General features: G+C 42.6%; 1 protein-coding gene across 5 annotated transcripts in view; it reads left to right on the forward strand.

The window, feature by feature from the left end:
- The window catches only part of SHROOM3 (shroom family member 3), a 384,232-nt gene that overhangs the window by 295,146 nt on the left and 67,574 nt on the right, over window positions 1–21,512 (forward strand). Inside the window, exon 1 of one of the 5 annotated variants that reach the window (XM_060187906.1) lies at window positions 5,569–6,001. The exons of the other annotated variants lie outside the window; for them this stretch is intronic. The gene's annotated coding sequence lies outside the window, so the exon portion shown is untranslated. Of the gene's footprint in view, window positions 1–5,568; window positions 6,002–21,512 lie in introns of those variants that run through there. 5 annotated transcript variants of the gene reach the window in all.

The following is a 21,512-nucleotide window of genomic DNA, read 5'->3' on the forward strand; positions in this document are numbered from 1 at the left end:
CATTCCTTTTAAATGCTGCATGATATGCTTCACATTTTTGTCTTTTGGTTTCACAATTTAACCATTTTCTGTGTGAACATTTAGTCAGCTTCCAGTTTCCAGAATGAATTTCTAATCTTTAAACCAACATTTTCTGAGCCAATGAGGCAGCATGATGGTTGTGCAAGAGACTTTTATCCTGAGGCTCTGAGGTCCTAGGTTCAATCCCTGGAAGCACTATAAGCCGTAGCTGAGCAGTTCTCTGATTTAAAAAATGAAATAAAATAAAATGGAAATAAAGGTTATTGTGTCTCCCCCCCCAAAAAAAAAAAGAAGGAGGGGGAGAGGGAGAGAGAGGAAAATACTTTCCAAAGAGGTACTGTCAAGCCTGTCTCTTTAATGATTTGAAGCTACTGACCTGAGTAACTTACTTAAACACTGACTTAATAAAATTGAAAATGACATTTCTTTGAGGACAAACATTTCCTAATCACCCTCACCTTTTGAAGTTATTTCTTTTTACTTCCGTTCATACCTACACAGATTTGATGCAGAATGCCAAATCTGACCCACTAAGCCACACACACTGTAACTGAATGCTGGACTAACATAGATGCGTGTAGTGATACAAATTGTAAATGACCTTTTTCCTACTTAACTCTCTACCCTCTCCTCCTCTTACCTTTGCATAATTTGGAGTGGAAAATTGGATAACAGTTTCCTTAAAGATCCTTACTTGGAACCCTTATTCTTGGGCTTCAAAGAACAATAGAAAACATGGACGTACCCTTGTCAATATTAGTCAATTACCAACAACAGAGGATGCCTAAAATAAGGAGGGAGAGGAACATATCGGTTCAAAGGAGGTAGAAGGTTGCTGGGCCATTTATAGGAAAGGACAGTGATAGAGGGATAACATGGTAGTTGAAGAGACTAGATAATTCTGAGAAGTTGAGAGAAATAATAAAGTTTCATTCATTTGCCACTTACTGAAATAAATTATCTCTCCAGTTTGGAACGGTCTTAAATGTATTTCCTTCAAATTTTCATTTTAACTTTTTACTTACTAGGAAACTTGTTCACTTCTTTTCATATTTTGCTGTGAGTGGTTAAAGACATTGAATAATTATTAAAGTGATTATTATGTCTAAAACTATATAATATTCACACTAAATCAAATAGCCCATTTGAGAAGAGGCACAGCATGTGTTCTTTCTGATATTCTCCCCCTTTATCTAATTGTGTTGTTTCCTTGTTGCACATTATTTATATTGGCTATTCAACAGCTCAGAGAACTGATTTTCATTATTCAGAAAGTACTGGCATTATTTTTCTGAAGTGTCAACATTATAAAGAGGAAAGATAAATCTTAGAATGTATTATGTGGTGGTAACAAGAGTAAGTTGTGGTTACCATTACTATTAACAATATACTGATGTTTCAGATAGCTTGATTTTTTGCACTGAGTTAAACACACATACTGCTATGCTCAAAGACCCATGCAAAGACCCAGGATTAGAGCCCCTACTCCCCACATGCAGTGAGGGACGCTTCACAACTGGTGAAGCAGGTCTGCATGTGTCTTTCTTTCCCTATCTCCTCCTTCCCTCTCAATTTATTTTGGTTCTATTGAATAAAATGGAAAAAAAAAAAAAGTCTGCCAGGAGCTATGGACTCATAGTGCCCACACTGAGCCCCTTCAATAAACTTGGAGGGAAATAGCTTGATTTTTTTAATCTTTAATTTTTTTTAAATTATTTTTACTTACTGGATAGAAACGGCCAGAAATCGAGATGGTAGGGGGAGATAGAAAGGGAGAACGTGGAGAGACACCTTACAGTACTACTTCACCACTCACAAAGCTTTCCCCCTGCAGGTAGGGACTGAGGCCTTGAACCAGTGTCCTTGTGCATTGTAGTATGTGCTCAACCAGGTGTGTACCACCAGGCCCCCAGTAGTTGGATTTTTCACATGAAAACTTTATGTGGAATACTAGAAGGGATGCCAGACTGAATAGGTTAGAAGTAATGAAAGGGCTGTGGAAGCTATCATAATGGTTATTGCAAAAAGACTTTCATGCCTGAGGCACCAAAGGCCCCAAATTCAATCTCCAGCAACACCATAAGCCAGAGCTGATTAGTGCTTTGGAAAAGAGAAAAGAAAAGGAAAGAAAAGAAAAGAAAAGAAAAGAAAGTTCAATGACAGACTATTTCTAGGTGGAATATGGAATCTAGTTTAATATTTTATTTTTATTTTTTATTTTTTTAATAATTTATTTCTAGTTTAATATTTGAAGTACAAAAAAAAGGGGAGGGTAAAATGACTACCAGGAGTGGTGGGTTCATCGTGTAGGCACTAAGCTCCTGCAATAACCTTGGTGGTGACTAAAATTAATAATACTAATACTAAAACAGCAACTACTACTACTACTAGTAATATCAATAATATATTTGAGGTACAACATATTTTGCAAAACTATACTACTGTAATATAGAAAATAAGTGGTTTCTAAAAAATTGAGATCACACATCATGTCTGAGTTAGATATTATTTCTTGAAATATATAATTAATTATATCTGTAAGTCTAATAAAAATTAATTCAAAAGATAGTTTCCTCCTCCTCTTCCTCTCCTTCTTCCTTCTTCTTGAGATTTATTAATGAGAAAAAGAGGGGGAGAGAAAAACCAGAGTATCACTGACACTTGTGCTGCCTCCAGCTTTTGAATCCGATGTTTTTATCCACAATGCTACTTCTCAGACTGTTGAATCATACATTCTAAATTAAACTAGATCCTCAATTAGCAGTCTCATTCACTGTCATAGTAATTCTTTTTAGGTTATCATATTTATGTCAAACTGAAATTTGGATCTGTAGGTTGGAATACTTAAGAGATGTAAGGAGTAGCAACTTGAAAGATTTTTATATATGAAAGAGAAAGTTTCACATAAAACAGAGAAAAGGAGAGAGACTAAGAGCATCACTGATATATGTGGTGCCAGGGATCAAACCTGGGAACTTCAGACATGCAAGTCCAAAACTCTACCAGTTGAACTATTTCCATATCAGAGAAAATGATTTGGCCCCCTGAATGCATGAAGTTACTGTACTGGTGGCTGGCCTTGCCCGAGCTTTTACCTCTTTTCTTCTTGACTCCAGACCCCTCTCTTAACACCACCCCAGTGCACTGCCCACACCTCACTCTGCTGTGTCTGTCCAGGTGGTCTGTATTACACCCTGCCCCCAAGGATTTACTCTAGTCTAGATTTCAGTGCTCCCCCACCCCACCCCACTCCTGCCATCAGAGAAGGTATGGGCCAGGGTGGTGGGACTGGCTCTTTCAAAGTGTAAATTTTAAAAATTTTGTTTATTAATGAGATTTATTAATGAGATTTATTAATGAGATTTTATTTATTAATGAGAAAAATAGGAGGAGAGAGAAAGAACCAGATATCACTCTGGCACATGTGCTGCCGTAGATCAAACTCAGGACCTCCTGCTTGAGAGTCCAAAGCTTTATCACTGCGTCACCTCCTGGCCCACCAAAGTGTAAATTTTATGGTATGTTAATTATATCTCAGTAAGGATGTTAAAAAAAAAAAAAAGAATCTTGACCTTAAACAAAGAGAAAAGCATGCAAACAGCAGGTTCCTGACTGGCCATGCATGCCCTTGTCCCCAGGAGCAGGCAGTGTGCTCTTTTTCCAATTTACTGCCTCCTCATAAAAGAGGTTAGCATTTTTAAAGCTGTATATCTTAATAAAAAATACAGCTTCTTTTTTCTTTTAAGTAAAATGGTTTGGATTCCAGTATGAAGCACCATTTTGAGGCTCAATCTTAAACTAGAGGATGCTGTGCCTTTACTGAAAACAGCTTTGATAAGTGGCTCTCTACACTGTGCTAAGGTCATTTCTCAGTCACATTTCATAAAGGAAAGGGTGAACCATGTGCAAAAGGAGTACCACCGAGGTGGCATCAGGTGAGAAAGCTTGCTCTTGAATAAAGGAAGTTGAGCATAATTTTAAATTGCTGCTGAGATGTCTTTGAGTCACCCCTTTGAATCCGTAAGACAAGTTGTTTTCATCTACAAATATCTGGCAATGCCCTTAAATTACAGCCACAATATAAAGGATTTCCACCCCCACCCCCCAGAGTCTGTAGCAAAATAGAAGCCTGGGGATTTTTGTCATAGTGATGGGTTTCACATGTCTAAATGCAGGTTGTGTGGGTGGTAATACTTGGAGCCAGCATGTGCTTTTAATCACCAATTTGAAGTGATGCTTCACACAGGAATCAAGGTTTCTGTTCCACCCTTATAAGATTTCACCTGACCCTGAGCTCTTAGAAAACAAGATAAAGAAGCAGCTGAGAGAGGCCTTATCTATACTACCCACAGGGCTCCTGGCTGTATCCTTCAGTTAATACTTATTATTTCCTCAATATGGTGGGAGCAGCCATGTGCTTTCTAAGCTATAAGGGCTGACCACTTCTTTAAAGCTTATGTTCTCAGCGTCACTATTGGCAGCAACAAAACCAGATCCCCACAGAACAGCAACTTGAGCCTCTCCATTTCTGATGCCTAGCAGCAAAGTGTGCAGGAGTCCATGGTTAGGTGTGTGTTTACACATCCTTGTGCTATATTGAAAAGAAAGTACAATTTTAAGGGGGGGGGAGATAAGGTGGTGGTGGCAGTAGTTCCCTCCAGGAAGATTTTTGTAAGGTGGTTTATTCAGTGATTATTGCTGCTGAGAATGTTCCCGCATTCAGCCATTGTATAACAAAAGGCACAACCAAATAAAGGAAAAAATGGTTATCAGCTCTTCAGGAACTGAGGCTTCTAGTTCCGACCTAATTAGGCATTCCCTTCTTTGAGTCCGCAAGTGTATTTATTACCTTAAATGTAAAACCTGAGATTTAACAACAGGGATTCTGCTTGAGTGAGAGGCAATCAAGTCAGCTTCTAACCTGACTGTTATTTAAATCGCTGGAGATGACATGTGAAAGTAATTAAGCAAGGTCCTCTTCAAGGAAAAACACCTCAGCGCCATGGAGAGAGGCTGGAAGGGCCTTTGAAGAAAGCTAAAACAGTGTGGCATCATGCCCTCCTCAAGAATTTTAAGGGGGCTAACTGCAAAGCAAATGCAAATGTGTATGTTGTCTAAGACCCACAAAGTTTGCAAAGCTGTATCAAAAAGGAGAGGTGGCAGTCAAAGCTGCTGAAACCCTCACCTGTCCCTCATCCAGAGATGATGCTCAAGGAAATAAGTGGCGCACCCCCCCCCCCATTGCCCTGTGCCGAGAAAGGACAAACTGAACAATGGTTATTTTCCTTGTAATGTGAGCGGGTTTTTTTTTTTTTAACTGTGAACTTTTTACCTTCCTTCCTTCATGCTTCATCTGATCGATTACTAACTGTATAGCTCCTGAAAAGCGAGCCCAGGGTTTTGTCCCGTTGCTCCCCACCCCCCAGTTGATACTTTGCTTTTGGATCCCTCTTTATTTCACAATAGAGGAGGAGTGCAGACACCTGACTATGATTTGACCCAGCAGCGGCTGCGGGCGACTCGGCCCGCGTCTCCCCACGAGGCCGGAGGACTCGGTCGGTGGAGGGGCGCGCATTCAGGCGCCCCCAGCCCAGTGTCGGTTTTCAAACTTCGGGGAGCCTTCTCGGCCATTGAAATGCAAATCCAGTCCTGAGCGCTCTGGCCAATCCCCGAGGCTTCCTGTGGATTACCTGGAGGTGAGCGCCCAGCCCGCGCGGCCTGGGCGGGAGGCGTGGTCGGCGGGCGCCCCAGCACCTCGGGCCCGGGCGCTGCGAGTTCGCCCTCCAGCCCGCGCGCCGGCCGCCGAGCGCTAGAACCGGGCGGGCGCGGCCGCAGGAGCCGGGCGGTGGCTCAGGGCGCGGCGGCCGCCCATTGTTGAGCGCGGCTGGGCCCCACCGGCGATGCCCGCCGCCTCTGAGACGGGGCGTCGAAGTTTGAACTTGGCTGCCGACCGGGGGGCGGAGGCCCGGGAGCGGAGATGGTGAGTGCGGGGTTCGGGTCGGGCCCCTGCGGCCGGCGCTCTGCAGTCTGGGGAGGAGGGAGCCAGGCGGTGCCCCGCCGCCTGCTTACCAGAGCCTGTTTATTCCAGAGCTTGCGCGACCCGGGAAAGTCCTGCAGCCTGGTGGGGGCCGGGGGGGGGGGGGGCGCTCCGAGAGTCTCCCGACCCTCGTGGCCTTTGCTTTTTTTTTTGTTTTTATAATTAGGGGGACAGAAACTGCTATTCTAAGAGCAAGGGAGTCGCTGATTATTGACAGCAGGGAAACTTTTCAGAAGAAATGATCTGTGAAACATTCTAATTTTGATAAATGACTTCCCGCGACGGCCCCTACTGAGTTGAGACCGATCTGCCTTTCTTAATTTTACTGGATTTTCTGGAAGAAACGTCCCAAATGTGTTTTGAGGGAGTACTTCTCCGCAGCCCCCAACCCCACCCCCACCCTCTTACTCCAACTCTGAAGGGAAATTTTTTAAAACGGGTATGCTTCTGTCATGTGGCACAGATTAAATCGTGAAAGTGAAATTACACCTGGCACATGGCTTTATTCTTAGTTGCCAGAGGGGTAGCAATGCTGAGAGTTGGAGGAGAGTTGCTAACATTCGAATACCAGCATCCTGAAGTATCTAAACTGATAGACTGATGTATTTTTGGCATTTCATTAAAAAATACTGCTGTGGACATGAGTGCACGTGTGTGCGTGGAGACCAAAAGGCTGGGTGTGTGCCCATATTCCTATAAACTCCGTGGAGAAGCAGCTGTGAGTTACCAGGGTGCAACGGAAAATCCAACAGACGCTTCTGTGTGTTTTCTATTGCAAATTATTCGTTAATATTTGAAGGCAGGTTAAACTATTTCTAATTAAAAACACCTTTGGCCTGCTGTAGACCTGACTCCCCCTCCCATTTCACTGACATTTGGTTTATATTCTAATTAATTCTGAAGGCTAATTACATTTATTCAGACTATGAAATTGTTACACAATTATTGCAGAAAAGGTGGAGTGTACAGAACTAAGGAAGATGATGTAAAGTTGCACATAATGTGTTCTGTTAGCTAAGGCCTTGCTTTTCTTAAGAGCCTAGTCACTTGAAAACTTTACAACTAGGGACATTTTAAAAGCTGCTAACAAATCTGGCTCAGGAGTTAAAACCAGGACTTGACAAGGAAATAAAGTTGTACTTTAAAAAAAATGTTATAACCAACAATAAGGTATTCAGATGGTTCACGGTTCATGGAAGAGAATTTATTGTGGCAATTTCTCTTGAATCAACTTCCCACATCTGCTCCTGGCAAATGGTTTCTGTTTGTACAGCCTGTTTTGTAAATACATTTCTCTCCCATGAAGGCACAGTGCCCAAACACATACCCCTTCCCAGTGTTTGTAACCAGGCTCAGAATTAATATTTTTATTGGTTTCTACATCAGAACTTCCCTGTGCATGATAAAGCCCTGGAGAAGGTTACCATGGAATGTTGTGGAGAATTCCCTTCCCTGGAGATGTGAAGAATAGGATAAACATGCATCTGTCTAGGGTGGCTTCAGAGCAGTGCTGTCTGGAGAGAGGAAGCCCCTCAGAATCCCCAAATAGGAATCCTAAGCTAGTCTCAGCCTGTGGAACCTGGGACAGAGCACCTGAACCTACTGATAGGGGCTGAAATCCTGCTCTGATTTATGGAAAACAAAGATTCTTTGTTGGTCCAAAAGATCAATTCTAACACTTGACAATCCGTTTTTAACTTTGGTTAGAAAACAGAATGATTTAATTACTTTCTAAGAAGTTACAGGTTGAATACAGTGTAAGTTTTGCAAGTTCATTGATTAGAAATAAATGAACTAACTTCGGGAGAAAAAAATTCTATCTCAAAGATGGGGAAAGGGCTGCGTGTGTTAAACTTCTGAGCTAACAAGGGTGTACTCAAGAGCTTTACTCATTTGGGACCCAATATTCTTTTCAGGATGCTATTTTGTGTGTTAAATCTGGCTACAGGTTTTTGTTTGGTTATTTTAACTCAATACTGCTCAGCTCCCGGGGCCTCTGGGATGCAAGTCTTGTCAGCTACTATTGCACTTCTTTTTCCCCAGCCTTGGCTACAGCTTTACCTGCTATTCAAAATGTATTTTTTTTCCTTCTTTATTCAGACAGAGGCAGAGAAATAGATGGAGAAAGAAATGCTTGTGACATTCCCCTCCTCTCCCCCACAGGTGGGGACTGGGGGCATGAATCTAGATACTCTCATCTCAAATGTATATTCTTTTTTTGTTTGTTTACAACTAAAATGTGTATTCTTGAGTGCAGGTGGGGATAGCTCACCACCAGCTTGCGTCCCAGCTTTGCCCTGGCCCAGCTGTTTCCTGGTGCCACATGGGAGTGCCATGGCCCTGAGGAAAGCTCTTGCTCTGCAAAAGAAACAACAAACAAAAACAATCTCTTTTGGTCTTTGCATTTTCTTTTTTTTTATATATTTATTTATTTTCCCTTTTGTTGCCCTGTTGTTTAACATTGTTATGGTTATTGATGTCATCATTGTTGTTGGATAGGACAGAGAGAAATGGAGAGAGGAGGGGAGACAAAGAGGAGAAGAGAAAGACAGACACCTGCAGACCTGCTTCACCGCCTGTGAAGCGACTCCCCTGCAGGTGGGGAGCCGGGGGCTTGAACCAGGATCCTTCTGCTGGTCCTTGGGCTTCGCGCCACGCCACATGTGCTTAACCCACTGCGCCACCGCCCGACTCCCAGTCTTTGCATTTTCTATGTATAAACCATGTAGCCCTTTTACTAAAAGCAAGAAGTGTATGATATGCCAGAGGCTGATCCCCTGTTCTCCAGCTGTGCCCCTGGTTACTTTCAGGGCAGGATTTCATGCGCTGTTTCTTCCACTGCCCTCCAGTTTGACAGAATTACCCTGTGATTTTTAACCACTGTGTGACCTCAATGGCAGTGCCTTTGTTTTTTGCAGTGTCACTTGATCAGAAATAGCTACCCATCATGCTCCTGGCAGGATCACCAGGAGGGATTCACTTTCTAGGAATGGTCATGTGGAAAAAGAACACAGGGCAGTGAGTCCCCTGATAGGACCATGTTTCACCTTGCCTGCATAAGTCATACCTTACCCCCACTCTTCCGCTTATCCTATTTCTTTGTTAATGCCAAGTGTGTTTTCTGATGCCCTGGTAATGCCTGAAGAAGGCATCTGACAATGGACAAGTGTCATTCACTGGGTCATTCAAATGTTCAGCTAACATTAGCTATGTGGGAGGTCACACAGGCTCTGGTTATGGGTTCCTTGCCCTCAGGAAACTTATCACAGAAGAGGAGAAGCCAAACACATTAATAGTAAATCAGTGCCATTCTGAGGGAATTGAGAATGGGGGGGGGGGGTTAAGAACTGTGGTGTGTTGGCAAGTTAAACATATACCAACCTGATGACCTAACATTTTCACTCCTAGCTACTCACCCAAGGTAGATGGAAGCAAACATCCACAAAATAACTTGTGTTCATAGCAACTGTATTCAGAATTGTGGACAAATGGAAACAATCCTGGATCTCTCAGCAGGGAAATGTAATATCATAGAATACTACTCAATGGGGGAGTCGGGCTGTAGCGCAGCGGGTTAAGTGCAGGTGGCGCAAAGCACAAGGACCGGCATAAGGATCCCGGTTCGAACCCCGGCTCCCCACCTGCAGGGGAGTTGCTTTACAGGCGGTGAAGCAGGTCTGCAGGTGTCTGTCTGTCTCTCCTCCTCTCTGTCTTCCCCTCCTCTCTCCATTTCTCTCTGTCCTATCCAACAACGACGACAACAACAATAATAACTACAACAATAAAACAACAAGGGCAACAAAAGGGAATAAATAAAATAAAATATTAAAAAAAAAAAGAATACTACTCAATGATCAAAAGGAGTGAACAAGTAAGTTATTTTGTGGACACCTATAGCACTGCTTCACCACTCGCAAAGCTTTCCCCCCTGCAGGTGGGGAGCTGGGGCTTGAACCCAGGTCCATGTGCACTCAACCAGGTGCACCACCACCAAGCACCCCCCCCCAATTTTTTTTTTTTAAAACTTAATGCGTTTTGTTAGGTTCTACAGGTAAATATAGACAAACATATATTCCCATTTGTGCCTCTTGAGTATACATTATCTTGGTTGAGTTATTTAATATATCTCCTCCCATCCCCACCATAGCACTGTTTAACTCTGGTTTATGGTGATGCCGAGAGATTGAACCTGGGACTTGGGGTGCCTCGGTCACGAAAGCCTTTTGCATAACCATTATGCAATCTCTCAGGCCCTACTTAATGCCTCTTAAAACTCTGACCATTTGGACATTATTGTCCTGGAACAATACTAAAATAGCTTCCCCAGGATCTTGTGGGGATTGAGTTAGATTATGAAGTATTTAGCTTAGTAAGAACTCAGTAAATGTCAGCCAATAACTCCATAAACTGTGATAAATACAGTATGTGGCTTTGGTGTGGACAGTAAAAATCATTGAAGTTGCTGTGGAAAGTTCTCTCATTTTCTCCCAAGCTTTTCAGGGATCTTATAGCATTAACTGATATGCTTGGCATTGTGCATTTCTGTTTTAATGGGTCCTTTTTTTTTTTTTTTGAGATTGTAGGAAAGTTAAATGTAAAGTTTTTAAGTCTACTGGATGACAGTATCACTGGGGTGTGGTTTTGCCAACAGAGGTATAAACCTCAAAGAGGAAATTCCCACTTGGCAAAACCTTCTTTTTTGGAGGACTCCCTAATGATAGTTGGAATTCAACTCCCAGCTAGGCTTGAAAGCATCTTCTGGGAAGCCAGGTGAAAGGTTCACCTAATACATTCTCTTGCCAACAGCTTAAGTAGAAAAAAACCTCTTGGTGTCTATAACAAATCAATATTGTGCCCCCCCCCCCTTTTTTATTGCCACCAGGTTTATGACTGGGGCTCAGTGCTTGTACAATGAATCCACTGCTCCAAGAGACCATTTTCCCCCTCTTTTATTTGATAGGACAGAGAGAAATTGAGTGGAGGGGGTGGGGGTGGGGGTGGGGGTGGGGAAACAGAGAGAAAAACACGTGCAGCACTGCTTCACCACTTGTGCTTGTGAAGATTTCCCTCAGCAGATGGGGACCAGGGACGTGGTTATGGGTGATATACACACTCAACTGGAGCACCACCACTTGGCCCCAGTGGTGTTATGTCCTTTAAAGGAACAAATAATATAATGTAGGCTTTCAGTAAAATATATTTGACAGATGGTAAATATAATAATAGCTCTCACTCCATTGGTTAAACTTCAAGTGTTAAAATTCAGTATGTTTGGGAAAGACATTATATACTTTGCCAAGTCCAGCAGAGCCATTTTATTCTGGGGTTGGTTTAATTCATTCAGAAAACATCTGTCAAATATTAACTGAGAATGTATCATCAGCCTTTGGGAATTCAATAATGAGTGGGAACCTGGGTCCATTTCATTTCTTTTCTAGCTAAAGCTAGCACCCCTCCCCCACTACTATATCTTTTGTTTTTTAAAATCAACTTTTTTTTTGTCTCCAAATTTATGCTGTGACTCTGTGCCTGCATTACACTGCTCCTGGAGGCTATTTTTCCTTTATTTATTTATAAAAAAAAAAAAAGGAGGCATTAACAAAACCATAGGACAAGAGGGTTAGAAATCCACACAATTCTCACCACCAGATCTCCCCATCCCCTCCCCTCCCCTGATACCTTTCCTGTTCATTATCTCTCTGGGAGTAGGGACCCAAGGTCATTGTGGGATGCAGAAAGTGGAAGGTTTGGCTTCTGTAATTGCTTCCCCGCTGAACATGGGCGTTGACTGGTTGATCCATACTCCCAGCCTGCCCAATCCATACTCCCAGCCTTCCCTGGAGGCTATTTTTCCCATTTTGTTGTCTTTGTGGCCCTTGTTTCTGTTATTGCTGTCATTGTTGGATAGGACAGAGAGAAATCGAGAGAGGAGGGGAAGATGAGAGAAAGATAGACACCTGCAGACCTGTTTCACTGCTTGTAAAGTGACGCCCCTGCAGGTGGGGAGCCGGGGGCTCAAACTGGGATTCTTACTGTAGTCCTTGCCCTTTGTACCATGTGCACTTAACCCGCTGTGCCACCACCCAGCCCCCAACATATTTTTATAGAAATGGAGTCAGAAACACTAGAGCACCACTCAGCTCTGGTAAATGAGGTGCTGGGTATTGAACCTGGGACTTTAGTAGGCATACATGTCTCGCCTTTTACTGCTGAGAGCTCTCCCCAATCTGGTCTTGACCTTCTTTTCTAAAAGTCTTCTATTTGGAGTTTAGTTTAAAATCCAGTTTCTTATTATTGGTGCTATTTTGTTAAAAATCAGTTTTTTCTTGTTCTTAAAATCATGAAAATCATAATAAAGGCAGTATAATGTAGTAGAAAGGTCAGACAGGACAACCTTAGGTTTGAATCTGAGCTCTCGAATGTTCTAGGGACTTCAGTCCTGTTGTTGTTGTTCTCCTCCTCCTCCTCCTTGTTCTCCTCCTCCTTTTAACACAGAGGCAGAGAGAGTGAAAGAGATGACAGCACTGAAACTACCTTCTATGCAGTGTGGGCTGGGACTCAAACCAGGGTCTCATGCATGGCAAAGTAGGGCACTGTCCAAGTGAACTGTTCCATCAGACCACATCCAAGTTTTTCATTTCTCTAAGCTTGAGTTTCCTCATCTGCAAATCTGATCATACCTTGAAAGAGGACTTAATATCAGATTTAGGCTGTTATAAGAAGCAATTGGGGTGGAGGGTAGATAGCATAATGGTTAAGCAAACAGACTCCAAAGTCCCAGGTTCAATCCCCTGCACCACCACAAGCCAGAGCTGAACAGTGCTCTGGTTAAAAAAAAAAAAAGTAGTTGGCAAAATATGCATAAAAACCAAGTTAGCTGGAACTGTTAATTTCTATGTTCGTAGAGGTAAAAGTGTCTAAATTCTGTTGGTGTCTTCCTCACATTGTTAAGCAGTAGGTATTATTATTAACCCCCTTAAAGGTAAAGAAACCTCAAAACACACAAGAGATCAGATAGTTTGCTGAGTGAGGGCATGGGCGTGTCAGGGTTGGAACCCAACAAGATCTCACTTCTCGACTGAAGTTCTTAATAGATGCTCTTAGCTAAAATTTTAAGATTTAATGTTTAAGATTTAATCACTGCTGCTACCATCACTGTGGGCTGTATCAAGTGAGCACACTGGTGGGGGTACTAGTTGACTCCTGAGTATGCGTTAAACTGCCAGTGGACTCTTTAACTACCTTGTTGCTGGGATGGGGTGTCATACAGTAGAGGCACTTATGAACTTGTTAGGTCTTTTCCAAGCTTCTCAGAATGCTTCTCTGACTTTGTCCTTCATCTTTACTCCAGTGACTCCAATTAAGTCAGTTTGTTGGGCTGGGGAAGCAGAATAGTAGTTTAAAATACTTTCATGCCTGAGGCTCTGAAGTCCCAGGTTCAATCCCCAGCACCACCATAAGCCAGGACTGAGCAGTGCTCTGATCAATTGGTCTGCCTACCTCTCTCTCTCTCTCTCTCTTTAATGGAAAAAAAATCAGTTTGTGAACAACAAAATGTGACTAGGGTCTCTCCCCCTCTCCCTCTCTCCTACCAATGAAAGAGGAAGGGGAAATAACCATGAATGTCGGAATCATCATGCAGGTACCAAGTCCCAGCAATAACCCTAGTGGCCAAAAAAAAAAAAAAAAAATGCACCAGTTTGCCTATCAAAGTTTGGCCTAGGCTTTGTGAATTTCATGCAAAGCTGACATAGCTGTAATATTGGTCTCCAATGAGAAAGCATTGTCAGAAATGTGCGCCAGAATACTCCTGGAGGTAGCAAAGTGGCTCAAAGTATTGGACTCATAAGCCTGAGATCCAAAATTCAGTTCCTGTTATCACATGTGCCACAGTGACACTCTGGTTCTGTCTTTCTTCTGTGTTTTGCTCATTAATGAATAAATAAGTAAATTAATTTTAAAAAAGTACTCTGGAGCCTTGTCAGGAAAAGTAAACTATCAGGAAAAGTAAACTATCAGCAAAGGTATTTTTTTTTATTTAAATTTTTTATTTATAAAAGGAGACATTTTATTTATAAAAAGGAGATACCCGACTCCCCCACATTGACCATTTTATTAAAAACACTGTACAGATATATTTCTGGGGGCTTGGGAGGTGGGAGCTAGTTCAATGAATGTGTGAACCTTCCCTCTTTGCCCCTCCAAGTCCAAATTTGGTGTATATACAGGTGTCTGCTGTGCAGTGCAGCTGGACATCCAAGACTGCAGGACTGTTTCCACAGCCTCCATGTGCTGTTACAGATGCACCCAAGCAGCCTCCAGGCCACAGAGTTTGCACCACTAGAGGCAATTGACTGAGGCCTGGGGGTGGGTGCAGAGGAGCCCTTTGCAAAGTATTCTTGCAACTGTGTATGTGAAGCATTGTCATTATGCACTAGATTTTTTTAAAAAAAGATTTTTTTTCCATTTTTAGAGTGAGACCAAGGCACCAGAGCACTACTCAGTTCTGGCTTTTGGTGGTGCCTGGGACTTGTAAACCTCAGTCAGGAAAAGTTTGGTGCACCAGTGCTGCACTATCTTCCTGGCCAGTGTACCAGTTCTTCCTCCATCAGTGTAGTTATCTCAGGATAAAAGCTCTGGCAAATAAAACTCTGAGGGCTCTGTTCTCTGATACAGAGAAGGAAATCTGGTGAACTCACAAGGATCCTGGCAGTCTGTCTCTGACCCTCCCAGGCTGCTTTGCCCTGGATGAGCTCCTCTTTGTTTGCATCCCACTCACAATAGTTATGCCTGGCCCAAGTCAGGAGAATCACTGGACTGTGGCAGGGAGTCCCTCTCTTGCCTCTTTGCCATCACCGCAGCCTCTCTCCCTTCATTTTGTGGGCCAGCTCTTTGTGTCTGTTCCCATGGTTACCTGGTCACTGCTGGCAGCTGGAATGCCAGGGTGTCAGAGGCCTGCTCCCCTACTGAGCCAGGTCTGGCTGGGGTGGAGGCCTCAGCTCTGTCCCTGGATTCAGGACATGGGGACACAATCCAGTACCTTCTTGTCATCTCTAGTCCTGTACCAATCTCAGGATTGGTGTGTTGGGAATGCAGTAAGAGGAGAGATGTGGGGGGTGATACATAGCTCATAGCTCACTGGGTACTTCCTAGCCTGGCCACCTTGTGATTTGCCAGATAAAACCCCTGCCTGACAGAGGCTTCTTTTAGCAATGTGCCCAGGCCAGGAGAAGCACCTGCTCAGCCCAGTCATAAGAAAATACTCATCTCCCTGCCCACTTTTCCTTTGACTCTTCGTCCAGTGTCGATGGATGGGCTAGTCCATATGTACAAGGCCAGGCTCCAGTTTTAAAGGAATTGTTATCATAGGTAGATTCTCCCACAGCCCGGGAGACCAGGCACTGGGATCTGGGGGATGTGGTTGGGGACCTGAGGTTGAGAGTAAGAACGCTACAAGCTGGACATGTGTCTTGAAACTATGCAGATACTGCCTGGAAGCCTAAATTCTTTCTCGTGTGGGGACCATTTGGAATGAGTTCAGACAGCACTTGCAACCCTGACTGGAAATGAAACAGCCCAGATAGTAAGGGCAGAAACTGCCCACATCATCACTCCTAAGGAAGAAAGGACTGGGAATATTGCAGTGCCTCTCCTGGGATAATGTAAATCTCTGCTTTCCAGAGATTTCTCAGCCTGCAGATAGCTGAGCCCTTGGGTGATGTGTGGGGCACATTCTGAGCCTTACTGTGTTTCTGGTCTTGGGTCTTGGCTTTACCACTTCCTTTGTGATCTTGAGTAACTAACATATTTAAGCTCCCCATGCCTCAGCTTCCTTTTCTGTGAAAGAAAAATGATTCATAGGGTCATTAGTGAGGATTAAATTTGTCATGTAGAATACATACTTTGGCATCTATGTTGGCCTTTACAACTTACAATTTATAATATTTTTATTTGCAGAGTTGGGGCTGGGGCCTCACATGTGCAGTTTCACTACTCTGAATGGCTTTTTTCATTCAAATAGAGACACAAAAACAGCACAGCACTAGAGTTTCCTCCCATTCCATAGCACTTCCCATGTAGTGCTGGGACTTCAGCCTGGACTGCATGCGTGGCAAGGCACATGGAAGCTGACTCTTGGCCCTATAATATTATGAAATGATGTCTTGAGACCGTTGTTTTAAACTAAAGACATTGATTTTGTCAGCCCTACTTTGTTATATATAGAGGGTCCCTGAGTTATGATGGGTTCACTTCACTATGGTGGAAAAGTCATGTGTCTGATTTTCACTTTTCAGTACATTATGCAATACACTGCATGTCATTTTTGTTATGAAATAGACTTTGTCTTTTTTTTTAATTTATTTCTTTATTGGGGAATTAATGTTTTACATTCAACAGTAAATACAATAGTTTGTACATCCATAGCATTCCCCAGTTTCCCATTTAACAATACAACCCCCACTATGTCATTTATCATCCTTCATGGATCTGTATTCTCCCCACCCACCCACCTCAGAGTCTTTTACCTGGGTGCAATATGTCAATTCCATTTCAGGTTCTACTTGTGTTTTCTTTTCTGACCTTGTTTTTCAACTTCTGCCTGAGAGTGAGAGTGCCTTTGTTTTGAATGATTTTGCCCAACTGCAGACTGAGGTGAATATCCTTTTTTTTAAAAAAATGTCTTTATTGGGGGATTAGTGGTTTACACGACCCAAACTGCCCCTGCGGCTACAGACAGACTATGACCCACATAGTCAACGACTGCCACCTCTCCAGATTCAAAGGAGGTCTCAAAACTTTATATCAGGCTCAACCTGATGCTGTTAACTGGCTACGGAAGAAGGGCAAACGCTAGAAGAAGAAGAAGTGGTTTACAGTTGACAGTAAAATACACTAGTTTGTACACGCATAACATTTCCCAGCTTTCCACATAACAATTCAACTCCCCCTTAGGTCCTCCTCTGCCATCATATTCCAGGATCTAATTGGGTGAATATTCTGAACTGTACCTAAGAATATTCTGGCCTAAGTGAAGATGTTCATTAATTATGTTTATTCATTTTTCTTTTTTTTAATTTTATTTGCAAAAAGGAAACATTGACAAAACCATAGGATAAGAGGGGTACAACTCCACACAATTCCCATCATCAGAACTCCATATCCCATCCCCTCCCCTGATAGCTTTCCTATTCTTTATCCCTCTGGGAGTATGGACCCAGGGTCATTATGGGCTGCAGAAGGTGGAAGGTCTGGCTTCTGTAGTTGCTTCCCCACTGAACACAGATGTTGACAGGTCAATCCATACACCCAGATGTTTATTCATTTTCAGCATAGGATGTTTTATTGGGTTGTTGGGAAAGTCATGATGTATTTTTCTACATAAAAATCAGTGGTGACTTTCTGGACAACCCAATAAAATCACAAAGGGATTGTGATGTAGCTGTAATGTAAGTAGGAGGGAGATCTGTGTGTCAGTGGATCCCTGATTCTTTTGGAGAGGAGAGGATAGTGTATGAGGGTGGGCAGGGACATGGGTACCTTAAAACAAAATACTTCCTGTTGCATTAGCCCTTTAGCAACCAAAGGAAAGGAAATTGCTGGGCATGGGTAGCACTCATCCCATGGAACCATATACAGGCACCTCGGAAAGATACATTGTAAACTGTGAGCAGTTCCTTTACCACAAATTGGCAGCATTTGGTGTCTTGTCTTCCATTTAAACTGTTTCTAAAGAATTTTAGATTATCCACAGCTGGAGGAAGCTTGGGCGACAGGTCCCCCTTTGGATAACAGCAAAGGTTGGAGATATTTAGGCCTGAGATTTCGAGGCTCTTAAGTAGCATGGAATGTCTATCATCTACCCTAAAAAGCAGAACAAATCTTGGATATTGTGTACACAAATGCAGTTGGCATGAGTTTAAAAAAAAATGCATGCGAGTTTCCTTCTAAGACCCAGTAATCCTCTCAGGCAAAGTAAGGATTAGGCCTCCCTCACAAGGAAGGCAATGGTGTTGTTTTTTTTCAACTAAGATTCCTCAGCTGATGCCAGATTTAGCAAGGACCCTCTTTTCTGCCAGTGATTGACAGTCACTTAATATTGTCAGCTTCCGCCCTTCTTCTTAGGCATGTTTTGGACAGCAGCAACTTCTATGCATTTAGATGGGAAAGAGATATTCTGGCTCTCACAAACTGTGTTGACCCCAGGGGCTTTCCCAGTTGGAGTCCCACCTCCACCTCCTCCTGCCTTCAGGAGGAGAAGAGTCTCTTCCTTAAGAGTTTAGAGTGGGAAAACTCGAGGAACTCAAAAACAGCTGAGCCCAAGTTCACTGTCCTTTTTAAAAAAAAAAAAAAAACTTTATTGGTTTACAATGCTCTATATATGTTGATAGTATAGCCTCTCACCTCTAAATGTATACATGTGTCACACCATACCCACCACCAGAGTTCTCATACCCTTTATACTATTATATTGACCACCATAACCCTTTCTTTTCTTTTTTTTTTTTTGCAAATTTCTATTTTTTTTATTTAATTTTTAATTTATAAAAAGGAAACATTGACCAAACCATAAGATAAGAGGGGTATAATTCCACACAATTCCCACCACCCAAACTCTGTATCCTATCCCCTCCCTTGATAGCTTTCCTGTTCTGGGAGTATGGACCCAAGGTCATTGTGAGATGCAGAAGGTGGAAGGTCTGGCTTCTGTAATTGCTTCCCCGATGAACATGGGTGTTGACTGGTTAATCCATAATCCCAGCCTGTCTCTCTCTTTCCCTAGTGGGGAAGGGCTCTGGAGAAGCGGAGCTCTGGGACACATTGGTGGGGTTGTCTATCCAGGGAAGTCTGGTTGGCATCATGCTAGCATCTAGAACCTGATGGTTGAAAATAGAGTTAACATATAAAGCCAAGCAAATTGTTGACTAATACTGGGCCTGTAAAGGCTGGAATAGTGCAGATGAGTTGGGGGGGGGGCTCCATTTTGTAGATAGCAAGTAGGCATATTTTAGTTATATTCCAAAGGGTCTGTGGCTATACTAGTGTTTGTTTGTTTGTTTGTTTGTTTTTTGCCTGAGCCTGAAATCTGATATGCAGGTGATCCTAATTATTGTCTGGGGAAATGATGTCATGGCTGGCAGAAGGACCAGAAAGCTGGATTAGGGAAAAGAGTAGTTCCCTAATATGGGAAAGGTGTATAAATATTGTTGACTTTAAACCCCATTGATTTGATCTGATCTGGGGCACATATTTAGCTTAGGAGCCTATGTGACCTCTGCATCTCTGTAGATCTGAGCTCACATTCTGTGGTCATAAGTAGGAACATTCCAAGCTGCCCCAATATCAGGACCCATCTTCCTCAGGTGTAGCATAGAGTATACTGTCCAGTCTCCCTTCGGAGGATGGAACATTCTCTGCCATTGTTGATCCAAGTTGAGGTCAAGATCCTGTGGGGGCCCACAGAGGAGTCTATTTTGTTGTTCCTGATAGAAATGACCATTAACAATGGAGAGAGGGATTTATTCGAGGTCTAGGCCCATCATGTCTGTTTGGGAGTCTCAGGACTCTCTGAATAGGGACCCTGCTGATGGGGTGGCCTGATAGTGACTAAAGAGCTATCATTAAAGTATGCCAGTCTCTTGCCCTTATTCAGCTTTTGCAGTCCTTGCTTTGATGAGGTTAGCTTTGGAGTGAGTGAGAGAACTGTAACAGGAAGTAGGTGAGGAGAGGGTATCTAAGTAGACACTATTTCATTATGAACTTTTTACTGACTCACTACAGACTGTGTATTTTTGCTTTCAGGTATATATTTTACCCTAATTTATAGATACATATGAACATATGCTCTTACAGGACCTGGTCTATATCTAGGTTTTGGGATTTTGTTAGGAAGTGAACCTCCTGAAATGGAATTAGAGAATACTATAAAAGGAAAGTCTCACCCAAGTAATGAGGGTTAAGGGTTGACATTCCATGCCTGACGCCTCTGGACACAGTCTGAAGTGAAGCATACTGAGGTGGTACTCCTTGCGTTGATTAGGTTGGGATTGGCAGACAGAATATCATTTGGTATGAATTGAGAGAAGCATGCAGTAAAGTGAGTCCCACCCTATAAGTTCCAGGACTAGGGGAAATATAGGCTCTAAAAAGGAAGCGGGAGGATCCTGCTGTCTTAGGGTTTAAGAAGACAATAGATATGTCTATAATCACATTATTTGGTGATTGGGTTAACTTTGAAATATCCCTTTGTTAGGATTTGCTGTATCATACACAATATCACCATAATGTATGTCCTTTGACATTATTTGCATATAGCTGTGCCACCAGTTGCTTCTGTTCTCCCCAGTCTAGGTTTTTAAGAGAGTCAACATATCAAAGACTCATCCTATATATTAAAAAGACTTAGTCTGTGATTTTAAAAGTTTGAGACATTCAATCAATTTTCCCCTCTCATATTACTTAAACAGTGATTTATATGACTACAAATTAATAGGAGTGTACATAATCACCATTCCCACCACCAAAAGACTGTGTCCCATCCCCTCCCCCCCCCCCCCAGTCCCATGAAGCTGAACATCCACCCTCACCATCAACCCAGGGTTTTTACTTTGGTGCCCAACTCTTAACCCTTTCCTTCTTTTGCCCTGCTCTTATTTTTGGGTAACCAACCACCAGATTTTCTTTCTGTAATGAAGACTATGAAAATATTAATTTGACAAGACTTGCAGCCCTATGTTCATAGCAGCATTAGATACAATAGTCAAAACATGGAAACAACCTAAATGCCCACCCACAGATAACTGGACAAAAAGCTATAGGATAATGCACTCAGTGGAATGAGACTTTGTCATTAAAAGGATAACATTGTATCTTTTGGAACAGGATGGATGGATGGAACTGGAGGTGGCAGACGCGCCAGACACACAGACTTGGCATATGGCTAATGCTGAAGCAAACCCATCCAGAGCACAGTGATGCTTGTGGGCATCTTGTGAGGGGTATGGAGCAGAGGGCAGGGTCTTGAATCAGACCTTTCTCTCTCTCCTTTCTCATTTCCTTTTTAACAGAATTAAGTTTATTGGAAAAATATGAATAGTGCAGGTATTTTATAGCATAAATCTGTTGCACAAGTCTCATTATTATTCCATGTACTATACTAGTAAGGTTGTGGTAGAATCATAATAATCAGAAACAGGTCTTGGGTGGGGGAGATACTTTTTCTCCTTTGAAATGAAGGTATAATCTTCAGGCAGTATGTGGCATTGTCACAATATTTTTGTGTGACCATTTTTGAAGCTCTCCCTCCCTTTACTGATTATAGCTAATTGTTTTTAATATAGCAGAGCTGTCTAAATGAAGTTCTTTATTCAAATTACTTTATGGGGGGAAATAATATTTATAAGACAGTTTCGTCACCTGTGTACAGTTTCTCATATCCCTCTGATAGGTGTCTGCA

The sequence above is a fragment of the Erinaceus europaeus genome, chromosome 3 (assembly GCF_950295315.1).
Source record: "Erinaceus europaeus chromosome 3, mEriEur2.1, whole genome shotgun sequence".
NCBI classification, from domain to species: Eukaryota; Metazoa; Chordata; class Mammalia; order Eulipotyphla; family Erinaceidae; genus Erinaceus; species Erinaceus europaeus.